General features: G+C 41.8%; 1 protein-coding gene across 6 annotated transcripts in view; it reads left to right on the top strand.

Moving 5' to 3' along the window:
- The window catches only part of LOC117346051 (forkhead box protein D2-like), a 52,624-nt gene that overhangs the window by 23,409 nt on the left and 14,837 nt on the right, over positions 1-14,378 (top strand). The window contains exon 2 of one of the 6 annotated variants that reach the window (XR_004536546.1): positions 1,037-1,156. The exons of 1 other annotated variant lie outside the window; for it this stretch is intronic. The gene's annotated coding sequence lies outside the window, so the exon portion shown is untranslated. Of the gene's footprint in view, positions 1-1,036; positions 1,157-2,083; positions 2,293-14,378 lie in introns of those variants that run through there. 4 more of the 6 variants (XR_004536549.1, XR_004536548.1, XR_004536547.1 and 1 more) reach the window with 4 other exon arrangements.

Genomic DNA, 14,378 nt, shown 5'->3' with positions numbered 1-14,378 from the left:
CCGTGAAATAGGTAGGTTAATTTTGGTTGTTTTTTTTCTAATTGGGAGGAAGAGACAGTTGAAGGGGAAGGAGAGGGAGGGAGGAGACGTGATGGACATGGGGAGGGGCAACAGAATGAGTGAAGAGACGTGGTTGAAAAAGAGAGCGAGGATTTGTGGGGTGGGAGCAGGATTGTGATGAGAGTGAGGGGCAGCAGGATGGTAGAGGGAGAGAGTGAGGGGTTTAGATGAGGTACAGTAGAATGGGGTTAGCATGAGAGAAGCAATGAACTTCCCCCTATTTTGATGCCCTTCTTCGATCCAGGATTCTTTCTCTCTCTTTTTGTTTCTCTCTTTGTTTCTCTCTCTCTCTCTTTTTCTCTCTCTCTCTTTTTCTCTCTCTCTTTCTTTGTCTTTCTCTCTTTCTTTCTTTGTCTTTCACTCTCTCTTTCTTTTTTTTTTTCTCTCTCTCTTTCTTTCATTCTTTCTCTCTCTCTTTGTTTCTCTCTCTCTTTTTCTCTCTCTCTCTTTCTTTGTCTTTCTCTCTTTCTTTCTTTGTCTTTCACTCTCTCTCTTTCTTTCTCTCTCTCTCTCTTTCTTTCTTTGTCTCTCTTTCTTTCATTCTTTCTCTCTCTTTCTCTCTCTCTCTTTGTCTTTCTCTCTTTCTTTCTTTGTCTTTCACTCTCTCTCTTTCTTTCTTTCTCTCTCTTTCTTTCATTCTTTCTTTCTCTCTCTCTTTCTTTCTTTCTCCTTACTGATTTCCCCACTCTTCCCTCTCTCTGAGCTCCTGCCTGTGATTCTTCATCTATTTCTCTCCTCTGTGATCTTCTCTCTCCCACACCCCCAGATCTCTTCCTTTCCCTTATTCTCACTCCTCCACCTCCCAGATCTAATCATTAAAGGGTCCTTTCACTAAAGTGTGCTAATGGGGAAAAAAAGCCAATTTACTGGATACAGAAAAAAAGAGCCAGAAACGTGACTTTATTTGAATAAAGGAACATACAGATGTTACATAAAAAAAGCAAACAAGTAAACATAACTCTCTGTCCTCCTACAGCTCAACATTGAAACGAATTTGACATCCCTGCCTTAGACTCTATCCTCTCACCTCCAGATCCAAGAGGGTGTTTTCCTTTCCTTCCATCATCTCGCTTTCTATGACTGTGCTCACGGACAGGTATGGCTGACAAAAGTAACATAGTAGATGACGGCAGATAAAACCCTGTAAGGTCCATCCAGTCTGCCTTTTTAAAAAAATCATTTTCTTTAAATCGTAATGGCGTTCCTTTCCTATTTACTGTTTTTATGTAAACCGCATGGATGTTAATGCAAAATCCGGAATATAAATGCATGAACATGTGATACTAATAAGAAGGCTTGATCTCGTTCATGTCTGACTTTTTTATGCGTGTATGTATTCAAGCAATTACTCAAGTATTCTATTAAGCCCCCCAGTCCTTGGGAACACCTACTCAGTCAGGGTTTCAGGATATCCTCAATGAATATGCATAGGATAGATTTGCATGCAAATTTATCTCATTTGTTTAATGAGGACTTCCTATACTGACTTTAACTGCAACTGCAAATAAATCAGACAGAAGCAATCATACACGGATTGAGACAATGGAAGTAAAACCCGGATGTCTCCTTTTTCTGGAGTCATATTGTAACCCTAAAGTAGATTCAATTGGACAAACATTTAGTACAAACCAAACAAAAAAGAATGGATATCAGGGCTGGTTTCAATCTTCGAAATCCTCGTGCTCCGATGCACAAAAGGTTTCCTCCTGCAGATGTTCGAAAGGTTCTCTATGGCTGCTACCGATCCTCGTAGCAGCCACAGAGAACCCTATGCTAATGCATCACAAGACGCTCATTAGTATTTAAAGGAGGTCTCCTTGTGATACACAAAAGGGATTCTCTCCCCCCCCCACCTTTTAGGGTCGCTATTTTCCGGTAGCTCGAGATATGCCTGTAGCTGCTGTGTATGTGTTGTGAATGCACACAACACATGCACAACAGCTGTGCCCCTTAGAAAACAGCACAAAAATCCCCACACCGCCCTCTCCTTCCTTCCCATCTGATTTGTGGCTTTCCCTGGGAGGGGCCTTAGGCCCTTCCCAGGGCATCCCAAGATGCACCGGGAAAGGAAAGGGCTGCCATTTTGAAGAGGCAGGCCTGCCGGCAGGAGGGAGTGCTCATACTTCCTGTCAGTCTTCACTAGAAGGTATGAGAGGTTGGGATGTGGGAGGATCCAGGCAATGACAGCTGAGGTAGGAGGAAGTGGGCATCACTCCTGCTGATCTTCACAAGGTATAGAGGGGTGGGTGGGAATTGTCTGGGTAGCAGTGACTGAGTGAGGGGATATCAGTGGGAGGGGGGGAATTCTTTTCCTGGTGCTCTCCCTGCCAGCTGATCAGCTAGTCAGCAGGACTATCCAAGGTCATCCAACTGGCAGCTTTGGGGCCTCCCCTGCTGCTCAGCTAAAAGTGTCTGAACCAGCAAAAGAAGTCCCGAACAACCGAGTGGCAGGGAAAGCCCCAAAGCCACTGGTGACTTTGGGGAGTCTTGCAGATCAGTTGATTGGGACAGGGAGAGTGGCTTGAGCCTGAAAGGAGGGAGGAGCTGTGCCTAGCTATTGCTTTTCTGAGCAAACGCCACGCACAGTTCCTCCACCCACCCTCCCCCCACTTCCACCAGCAATTCTCCACACGAATAGCATGCGTATAATTTGCATACTATTGTGCTGAGCATCGGCAGCAAAAAAATTAAAACCAAACCCAACGTTCCCACAGCTATATATTTTTTTTTTTTACCATGGTGTCAGAGCTTTGTGCATCCTGCCCTCAGAATCCTCCCTTCAGTTAGAAAATGCCTGGCCAAATAGTCATGTTTTTACAACAATTTTGGATCTTTTCAACAAAGTTTCACCGTGGATGGACAATGGTAAAGAATTCCAAACTGCTGGGGCAAGAAAGAATAATGTAGAATGATGTGTTGACTCAAGACGAGCATTTTGCAGGGGTAGTATAACTTATCGATGATCATCTAATGGGAGGCAATGTGTGGAACTGTTAAACAATGGAGAAACTCCGGTAAACCATACCATAGGGCTTTGAATGTGAGAAAGAAGATCTTGAACTTAATTCTTTGCTCAATAGGAAGCCAATGATTTTCATAGTCATCCATATTAAGAACATAACAATAGCCTTAGTGGATCAGACCAGTGGTCCATCTAGCTCACGGAGACGAATCCAAGTCACAAGTGCCTGGCAAAATCCCAAATAGTAGCAACATTCCAAAGCTCATATTGTGATGTCATAATGCCTCATTCCACCAATGCCTAAGAGTCAACCTCATCAGTGATGTCACAATGGCTTGACTGTCCTATAATTGGTTCATATAAGAGCATAAGAACAGCCTTACTGGGTCAGACCAGTGGTTCTTCTAGCCCAGTATCCCGTCTTCGTGGAGGTCAATCCAAGTCACAAGTACCTGGCAAAAACCCAAACAGTAGCAGCATTCCATACAGAATCCCAATGAATAGCAAGATTCTGGAATCCTAAAGATTACCAATATTCTAGAATTCAAAATAGTAGCAGCATTCCATGCCACCGATCCAGGGCAAGCAGTTGCTTCTCCCATGTCTGTCTCCTCCAGGAGCTTGGCCAAACCTTTTTTTAAAACTTGCTGTATTAACTGCTCTTATCACATCCTCTGGCATATTCACTATGGGTATTCTATAAGCTTGACTAGCTAGGTGTATCCCAAGGACTGAGTGGAGAACCACTGCTATGAAGGAAAGATGGTGTCTACCTTGTTTTATATAATTGACTCTTACCAGATGCCTTCTGGATGTCTAATTGTAGATGCCCAATTACAGAATTACCTCATAGTGACAATTTCCCCAGTTCCCCAGGATCTTACAAAAAACCATAGTCAAACCAATCATGTAACTACAAAAATATGTATTTATCCACATATCAGAGTTTCATCAGAGCCTCTTGTACCATGCCTGTCTGATAGTGAAGTAGTTCTGAGTATCCTAAGGTTGTCTGTTAAAAGTTTCTTCCCAGTCTACATCTTCAGAAAGCTGGTCATTTAATGCTTGGCACAACTATAGAATAATAAAACTAGATGGGTGCAAAGAATAACATAGTAAATGACGGCAGATAAAGACCAGAATGGTCCATCTAGTCTGCCCAACCATACATGCTCCATAAATTAATTTAGTTTAAATGGTCCTTTTTCTTAGATATTTCTGGGCCAGAAACCCAGAATCCTGCCCGGTAGTGCGCTTAGGATCCATCTACTGGAGTCGCCATCAAAGCTCACTCCAGCCCATCCCAGCCATCGAAACTCTCCCCAGCCCGTCCTCAACTGAATGTCCATATACGGGACACGGACCATGCAAGCCTGCCCAATACTGGCCTTATTTCCTTCAATGTATACCCATTATTTTCAGATTAGAGATCCTCTGGGTTCATCCCACCCTTGTTTGAATTCTGTCACCGTTTTCTTCTCCACCACCTCCCTCGAGAGCGTTTAAAGTTGCCATATAAGAGAAAGCAAAAGATAGGAAGATAAATCTCATGCTGCTTGGAAAGAGTAAGTAGCTGACCTCTGGAAATATTCTCCCATATGTGGAATGACGTCAGGTACCAGATTCTCAACCTCAGTAGTAGAGATGGCAGGAGAGAGATACAATTACAGTAGCTCTTTATAGTGCCTGCCAGAGCCTGAAGATGAATCTGAATTTGAGGTTCGTGGCTTTGCGCAGATAGAGATGTGTGTCAAGAAACCAAAATAGATGAAGCTTGATTATTACAAAATCGTGCTCTCCATAAACCCCCCCCCTCCCACCACCTTTTACAAAACAGTAGCGCAGCATAGCGGTAACAGCGCCGATGCTCATAGAATTCCTATCCCCTCCCCCTTTTACAAAACTATAGCACGGTCTTTAGCGCCAGCCGCGGCGGGAACAGCTCTGACATTCATAGGAATTCAATGAGTGTCGGAGCTGTTACTGGTGCTAAAAACTGCACGACACTTTTGTAAAAGGAGGGAGATGAGCATCAGCGCTGTTACCGCCGTGGCCGGCGCTAAGAACCGCGCTACAGTTTTGTAAAAAAAAAAAAAAAAAAAAAAAGGGATGGGGTAAATAAATAAATATATTTATTTACTGAAAACACGATTTTGTAACAATCGAGATTCATCAGTTTTGATTTCATGACACAAATCTCTAGCTGAATCTCTCAATAAATAAATATACAAATAAATATTATTTATATCCTGAGAGCACGATTTTGTTACAATCGAGCTTCATCTGATTTGGTTTCTTGACGCAAAGCCACGAACCTCAAATTCAGATTCATCTTCAGGCTCTTCTAAAGTGAAGCTCTGGCAGGCAGTATAAAGAGCTACTGTAATTTTATATCACTTGGAGCTCCTCGTATCAATTTAAAATTGTTATAGCACTTCACATGTATGCCTTTGAAACTGAAAAGGATGGCGATCCGGTCCTGTGCAGCAGCGCTCAGCACTTTCAAACCCCAGGGACTATATTCTTAAAGGGACATACACGTGGGGTTTTTTGCACGCTGTATGTTTAAGGTCTTAAAAATACTGGAAGTTTGGTATATTATTTTTCCTTTTTTTGCTAATAGAGTCTTAAATATCGGTTCTGTCGATTTTTAAATGTCAAAACATCTTCCTGGATGACAAACTGTTGAAGCAGTACAATTTTGGCACAAGAAATCCATGCTGGGCTTTACTCGAGACTGATACATGGATAATAGCATTGGTGCAATTCAGTGTTTATTGTTAAATGCTTAAATAAACGTTTGCCATCTGCACGTTTCTTTGCACAAAAATCCCGAAACGCAGTTAAACCTGTTATTTATTTAGTCGAATTTCTAGCCCGTCTCAGAAGAGCCCAGAACGGGTTACAAGTTTACACACACAGAAGAAGTTTTAGCAACAAGATGACAAACGTCATATACAGCAGATAAACAGAGCAACTGAACAAAAGGATCCCTATGTACATGTTTTGGGTACTGGGCACAGTAACAGGGCAAACGATGGGCAACAAGGATGCAAATTCCCATATAAGATATCCAGAACAGCAGATTAAAGGGAAGAACAACAGCAGAGGGATAATTCGTATAAGCTGTCTGGAGAGGAGAATACAAAATTTAATAACCATTCCAATGCTAAAAATAATAGGCACTAGAAGAAATACAACTTTTTATATTTTTGGACCTCAGCTCTGGAACAAACTTCCTATCTTTCTACGCGCTGAAATCTCTCTAGAAAAATTTAAAAAGAACTTAAAAAGTTACCTTTATAGAGATGCATTTGATTCTTAAATTAGATAATCTTTTCTTTTTTTCCCTTTTCTTCCCCTATCCATACCTTTCCTGATGTTGTTCTTCCCTAAAAATGTTTTTTTTTTTTAAACAAATGTAATTTTATCTTAGTAATCCTTATGTATTTTTATTGTCTGTGGATATGTCTTTATGTCTATTGTTTAAATAATTTATTTCCCCAAATTTAAATTTTTGTAATACGCATTGAAAATATTTGATATTGCGTGTAAATCAAAATCTTAATAAACTTGAAACTTGAACCCTATATGTTAAGCAGCCAGAATTACAATCCATTCGAAGTATAGGACAGATTTTGGCATTTATGGTTTGAGTCTATGTAGTAGGGAGGTAAGATCTGGCTTAGTTTCGCACCGAGCATGCGCCTCGAGACTTAGGGCACCTCTTAGTACGCTGCGCTAGCGGTTTTAGCACACGCCAAATGCTAATGCCACCATTGAGCAGGCGTTGGTTTTTGGCGCCTAGCGCAGGGTTAGCACGTGCGGTAATGTAGCGTGCACTAGAGACGCTAGCGCACCTTAGTAAAAGGAGCCCCAAGTTTTAGACGTCTAGAGCAGTGTTTTTCAACCTTTTTACACCTATGGACCGGCAGAAATAAAATAATTATTCTGTGGACTGGCAATGGTCCGTGGACCGGCGGTTGAAGAACCACGGGGCTAAGTCGTGGGCCAGACCCCGCCCATCTCTACCCAATCTCCACCCCGCCCCCGCCTCCATAATAGTACTAATTGCACCTTGCACGTCTCGTGCCTCATCTGGAAGCCTTCCTTCTGACGTTGCGACGTCAGAGAGAAGGCTTCCGGTTCAGGCGCAGGACGCCCGTAGGAGCCACTGCCCGTGGCTTTGTGCACTGGATCAGTTAGGAAGAGGGAGCTGGCTCGAAGATAACACCGCATCGATCGCACCGTGGACCGGCGGTTGAAGAACACTGGTCTAGAGCATTGAAAAACTGCCGCCAGAGTTCTTAGAATATGTTATTACTTATTTATCTTTGGGCGATCCTACGCATCAAACCAAAGGGATTTTAAGTTGTAAGATCTTTGTGCTTCAACGTTGCAAATTGCTCTGACAAATGCCAAATACAGATGCCCCAAACGACCTCAAGAGCAAGTTGGAATTAGGCTATAAATTAAGACTGTTATTATTAACCCATGGCCTCTGCTTTGGGCCGCTTTTATTGAAGCGGTTTTATACCCTTCGAGATCACGTTCAGAGGAACGCGTTGTGTACCCTAGAATCATAAACAGGCTTTGACCGCACTCTTAGGCATTTTTAGAATCAGAAAAGAGAACTTATGTCATAACTGTTTACCCCCATCACAGAAACAATCTATTAAACACACTTTCAAAGCCCTAGATAATTGAGTTTAATTTCTTTAGTCTTTTAGGATCTCGAGCAATTTGCCAATAAATCGTGACATACAGTAATCCTTGTATTCTGCTCAGTAAAGCGTACAAACCAGAATAACTCCCTCACAATTCCGATGCCAAACGAGTTGTAGCATGATGCAGTTCTCTGTACTGAGAAGGTGGTTCTTTGGTATCAGAAGAGTCTCTCTCTCCCTCTCTCTCTCTGTGTCTCTCTCACTGTCTTTCTTTCTCTCTCTGTCTCTCTCTTTGTCTCTGTCTTTCTCTTTCTCTCTCTGTGTCTCTCTCACTGTCTTTCTTTCTCTCTCCGTCTCTCTCTTTGTCTCTGTCTGTCTCTTTCTCTCTCTCTCTCTCACTATCTTTCTCTCTCTCTCAGTCTCTCTCTCTTTCTGTCTGTCTGTATGTGTCTTTCCCTCTCTCTTTCTTTCTTTCTCTGCCTCTCCATCTCTCTCTCTTTCTCTGTCTGTCTTTCTTTCTTTCTTTCTCTCTTTCTCTCTCTCACTGTCTTTCTCTCTCTGTCTGTCTCTCTCTCTTTCTGTCTGCCTGTCTCTGTCTGTCTTTCTCTCTCTCTCTCTTTCTCCCATCTCTCTCTCTCTCTCTTTCTCTGTCTGTCTCTCTTTCTTTTTCTCTCTCTCTCTCTCACTGTCTTTCTCTCTCTCTCTCTGTCTCTCTTTCTGTCTGTCTTTCTTTCTTTCCCTTTCTCTCTCTCTCTTTCTTTCTCTGCCTCTCCATCTCTCTCTTTCTCTGTCTGTCTCTTTCTTCCCCCCTCTCTCTTTCTCTGTCTCTCTTTCTTTATCTCTCTCCCAGTCTCTCTTTCTTTCTTTCTCCCCCCTCCCCAAGGTTTCCCAGTGGTTCGGCCGATGTTTCAGGCATTACTTTAAAATCATCATGTCTATAAGCCTCCCTACCAATTGCTTTGTCTAACTATTAGGAGACAAGGTTCCCGAATGCATTTGCTGCCAGTAGGTGACGAATCCAGGCCCTTAACCCTCAACTGCTACCAAGTCTCCTTGCTTGAACATTTTTGATTTTAGAAAGGTAAATAGGGACTATATTAGCCACTGACGGCCTGGCTCGAATTGGACGTGTGTGTCCCCCCCCCCCCCCAGTCCTACTCAAACACAATTCAGAAAACCTTTATTTTGTAAACTCGAGCCTATACTCGTATCCTGCTCGGGCAGATGTTAAGTAGGTTAGAAAATTGGCTGAGAAAATAATGTGCGACCAATTTAACGCTTTGCTGATTTCTTTATTTCCTAATTATGGAGCATCCAAATAGTATCTCCAATATTGGCCACCCAGAGAGAAAAGTTCAGACTGCGATTGAGCCCTGTGACTAGCTTTTCATCAACACTAATTTGCGAAACAATTTTGATGCTTTTCGCCCTGTAGGAGCTGAAATCGCAGCCTTAGTGCCTGCAGTCGTTGGGTTGTTTTTTTTTTGCCTCTTGGGATGGCTCCGTTTTTAATGTCATTATAGTTGCCGTGGAAACCCATCGGATCATTTGCTCCTGGAGTGAACCTAATGACAATGGGTTGCTTTAAGAGAAATCAGGCGATGCGCAGCAGAGGGACCCGTATATTAGCGCGAACAAGAGAGAGGATTTAACATGTGACCTTTCCAATTACCCTAATGATACCTCGTCCCGGCTGCAAGTCACACGGCGCTAGGGAAAGGTTGTTCCTGCAGCGTGGGGGCAATGAATGTTCATTTTGCAACCAGTCGAGCCCAACCTCTGGTCCATAAACGCCAAAACATTTTGCTAGAAACCGTGCTAGGTACGAAGCAGCGGAGGGATTGGCGTTATGACCGCATTTCCGCGAAAAAGTCGATCTACACAAACTCTACGGATCAAAGGCATCCCCAAAGCTGCTGATGAAAATTAATTCGTAACACCTACCTAGGATGTCAGATACGTAGATGGGGGGGGGGGGTGTTGAAAAGTTCTCAGCCCAAGCCAAAAGTATGAGGTGGATATGGTTCAATCAATGATCTGCAACAATGTAAAAATAAACGGAGCCAACCCAAAGAATTTTGATTCTGCGAATTGGCGCAACGAAATAAGATAACACTCCTTTCAGGCAAAATAACCCAGAATTTGTGAAGCCGGTTGGTTGGGCTGAGAACTTTTCAGCATCCCCCTTCTATGTAATAACATAATTACTCGTAGCTTACGCCGAGATCTGCGAAGTAGACGGCAAATTCTGTATTCAGTAGCCGTCCACGTTGGGATACATGGGGCTCCTTTTATCAAGGTGCGCTACGGGGGGGGGGGGGGTTAGCGCGTCGGACATTTCATCACGCGCTAACCCCCGCGGCACGCCAAAAAACTAAGGCCTCGTCAATGGAGGTGTTAGCGACTAGCGTGGCAGGCGGTTGAACGCGCGGTATTCCGCGCATTAACCGCCTACCACAGCTTGATAAAAGGAGCCCATGGTCTGTAAGATGTATAAGAAGGTCCCAGATCTAGAATAGGTGAGGCCCTCACAGGTAGCAAATCTGTCTATCGGGACACAGGGTGGGATTAAAATGTTTGTATATTATAATGTTAAGAGATGTTTAATTTATAACATTTTATTGAATGAAATAAAATAAAATATAATACACATAGATTTTCATTTCAACTAGATTCACAATTATTATAGTTTCATACATATTTTTATCATTCCTTCAAAATATTTTCCAAAAGACCCATTGCAAAACCCCCCACTCCCCTCCCCTTTCTCCCCTCCTGAATGGAAGATTCCCCTGGTCATGATCATGAATCCCGGTCCTGGCTGCAAAAGCAATAGTCGTTGGAAAATCGTTTTCTGTGCTATGGGGGATTCACAACATCTGATGGGGCAAAGCAATCTTTCAGTTTACAAGACACAGACTGCTTTGCTTTCTGCACTCGCATGGGGGACACAGCTAGACTCCAGGCCGGTTATTTAATGTTCAATAATTTTTATTGAGTTTTAAAAATAAAATATACCTAACAAAAATCTTACCAAGAATATCATCTCAACTCAGTTAATACATTGTAGATATATAAATTCAAAGAAATCAGCAATCAGTTATCATCACAATACAAACACGATAAAGTACCTCCCAACACCCCCTCCACCCATCCCATCCAGGCCAGTTATTTAAAAAAAAAAAAAAAAAAAAATCCTGCACCCCTGAAATGCGCTATCCGAAATATGGCAAGGAAAAAAAGTGGGGAGGGAGGACTGTCCACCCCAACCTGAAGATAAAAGCGAGTTTATTAAATACAATCATCTATTGAAACATAGAACATATGTGATAATTAGTCGTTCCGTGATATCTTTCCTGGAAGGATATTCCCTCTCTTTTTATCGTGGGTGTTTGCCTTGTTTTTTTGGCTTTTGCTGTCTTGAAATATGTACAGAGAAACGAAATATCGCGCTTCGGTCCTCCCCCTGGACACAAATAGTTCGCAGGTCTTAAAATATGGTTCAGATAATTACAAGTAATCAGATCTGCAGGGGGTCAATAGTGCAAACTTTTTAAGACTAATGTTTATTTAGAAAAGTGAGTGGGGCCTATGTTGCCTTTGCTTGTGCCCCGGTGCCAAACTCCTAATGACTTTAACAGACCTTCCAGAACAAACTCCTAGACACAGCACACGGCTCCCCCCCCCCCCCCCAGCACACAGCAGTGCAGATTTTTGGGAAGAAATAACCGATGCACGCTCCTATAGCTACCCCCCCCCCTCCTCCCCGAACAAATGCAAACCTGCCATTTTTCCGAAACTGATGAAACATCTTTTATTCACTAAGAACCTGCCCCCCCCATCCCCCACATGTATAGCGAGAAAAGTTTAATAGAAATCAAAGCTAATTCTGCATTAATATAATGGTTAATTTTAATACATTTTTTTAATGACGGCATAGAAGTCGTGTACAGAAAGATGCATTTTTGACCTGCAAAATAATTTTCACATAAGTGAAGATATCACATGAATTAATACATGGGTTCAAACAAATCATTAACGTATGGTAAAAATACATATGAAATTTGGAAGGGAATTTTTAGTCAATTGGCTGACAGTAAACTGTTCTAACAGCAAGAAACGAACGATATTTTTAGGCATAAGGTGATGGCACTGAGCCACATTTGAGACCCATTAATCTTGGGTGTTCTTATAGCGAGTACTTGCGAATTGTTTGTGCGCGCAGAAGAACCCGGGTAGAAAAGTCAACAGCGCGTTCCTCGTCTCCCGGGAAAGATCGATTAGGGAAAATCGGTTCCGTGAGAAGGAAGCTGATCTCTCTCCTTCTCATTTTATTAGTAAATGCAGCTAGGGGAACAGATTCTTGTATTGTTCCCTGGCCCAGAGGTAGAAATTCAGCGTATCCGCAGGTCGTCTCTGGAACTAAAGCCTCTTTCAAATGCAAAAGGACGGGTTGAATTAAGTTATCCAAGTGGGATGTCTACATATCTCAAGTTACACGCTCAAAAGGTTGTTTTCCATCTTCCAGTAATTGCTTATACCGCCTGTAAAAGGCAGGATTGTAATTATAGGAGCGGGTCTCCCTAGGTTTTTCATTTGTCAGTTATTCCTGTGATCTTAACTTTTTTCTTTTTCTTATATTCCATTAAAAGTTTATTGACAGAGGCGGACAAGGAGACGGTTGCTCCCCCCCCTCGACTTATAGATCACGCGAAGCACCTGCTAAGCATAAAGTTGATCGAGTCTTAGAAATAGGTAATCGGATTTTCTCAGTCACTCAGATTTGGAACATGGTAATGAATAAAACATGTTAAAGAATCCCAAGCATCCTAATGTTTATTCATCCGGAACAGTTCAGGCACATTTAGAAAGCAAAGGTTTTTTTTTTTTTTTTAAACCCTGCTAAATAAAAACCAAATAATTCTCCAGGTGCAGCTTGTTGCTCTCAATAGACAAGAAGCTACACTGCGTTTAGATATTTATGCGCACATCCATTTATTAGCTGTGTCCTCCCCCCCCCACGTCTAATTTAGACGACAAGATTGACCTCAAGTGTAGGGAAGACTTGTCTTAGAAAGGTATCTATCATTTTCCAGAAGTAGGGGGAGCCCGCAGGGTCTTTAGGGGAGAGATGGAGAGGCCATTCTGTAGGCCGAGAAGATCGGTTTGTACGTTGGCTTTTCAAAATAAACGAACAAACACAAGTAAAAAAAAAATTAAAGGGGAAGGAAGGAAAAAAATTAAGAAAAACTTTCAGTTGACCGATGGCAAACGTAGAAACACCTTTGGTTTGCTTAAGAAAATTCTTTCTTTTTTTAAAAATTCTTTCTTGAATTTCAAATTTTGACAGTGCAATACAACTATATTAAACATGAGTATTATACATAACGCACTTAAAATCCGCCTAGAACCGCAAGGCACAGGTGGAATAGAAATCCCTAATGTAATGTAAAATACACAAAATTAATATATTACCAATCCTTTTCTCCCTCCCTTCCTCATATAACTATTACACTGCACATGCATATATTATTACAATATTATGGATAAATACCTTTAGCAAACCCAAATACCCTCCCCTCCCCCCCTGGATGTGTCAGTGGGCTCCACACCTCATTGAATGTCATACTAGACCCCCAAACACTCCGCATTCATTCTCTCATATTTATACGTGGAACAGATATTTGCCCACCATTCTTTCTTGAAAGCTATTTGGGCTGACAGAAATGCCGGGAACTTTGCCCTTGCTCTCAGTTCCACTAGGGCTTTTTTTTTCTCTCTTTTTTCAACAGTTGCGCCTTCACTTCATCGGTTTGGAAAATGAAACAACCAAAAACTTAAAATACAAAAATTAAATTTACAATGCAGAGACTGAGAAAGGGGAAATTCTCTAGAAAACGGCACATTTATAACGTGAAAGAGAAAGTGAATTGCCCTGTGTGTGGAATTGATACTTTGCTGTTTTGTGTTACTAAAATATTAATAATAATAATATAAATATTCTGCTTCTGTAAAATATGCAACAAATAATCTAATCTAATCTAATGCTTAGTTTTGGATACTGAGTCTTCAATCCAAGAAAGCTCAACTCGGTTAACAGTAGTTAGATAAGGTAATTAAAATATAGAACAGTAATTAAATTAAGCAAATAGTAACATAGCAGAAGTGGGAGAGAATGCAATATTCTCACAGTGCCATTTCAGGGACTTAACGTGTGAATCTTGTGTACAGGAACAAATAAATATACATGTCTTTTTATGGCGCTGCATTGTGGTGTTCCCCGATTATCTATGGGTTTTGGGTTTGTTTTTTTTTGAGTAAACTGCTTTGATGACTAAGGTGGAAGAAGTCGAAAATCAAACTTGATTAAATAATAATAATAACCAAAAGGATATTGGGCTTTCCGTGAGTCAGATTATTGGAGCCAGCTCTGTGGGTGCTTGATTCCTCCGAATATCAACCAAACTCCTTGACTGCGTCCAGGGAGATGTAATTTCTGTTGGGTTTAGCACCCCCCAAGAATTCTGGAAAAGTTAGCTCCCATGAGTCAGGTGGATGCAGCTCTTGGCATATGAAACTGAACGATGAATGCGAGCCTGGCAGAAGTTTTCTGTCCTTTTGACATCGGTTCCTAAAGCGTAGCCGCCGATGCTGCAAAATCAGCAGTATGTTATAATTTAGTTAGTAAA

This window comes from Geotrypetes seraphini, chromosome 12 (assembly GCF_902459505.1).
Source record: "Geotrypetes seraphini chromosome 12, aGeoSer1.1, whole genome shotgun sequence".
Lineage (NCBI taxonomy): Eukaryota > Metazoa > Chordata > Amphibia > Gymnophiona > Dermophiidae > Geotrypetes > Geotrypetes seraphini.
The sequence above is the reverse complement of the archived record's forward strand: the minus strand, read 5'-3'. Positions and strand labels throughout refer to the sequence as shown.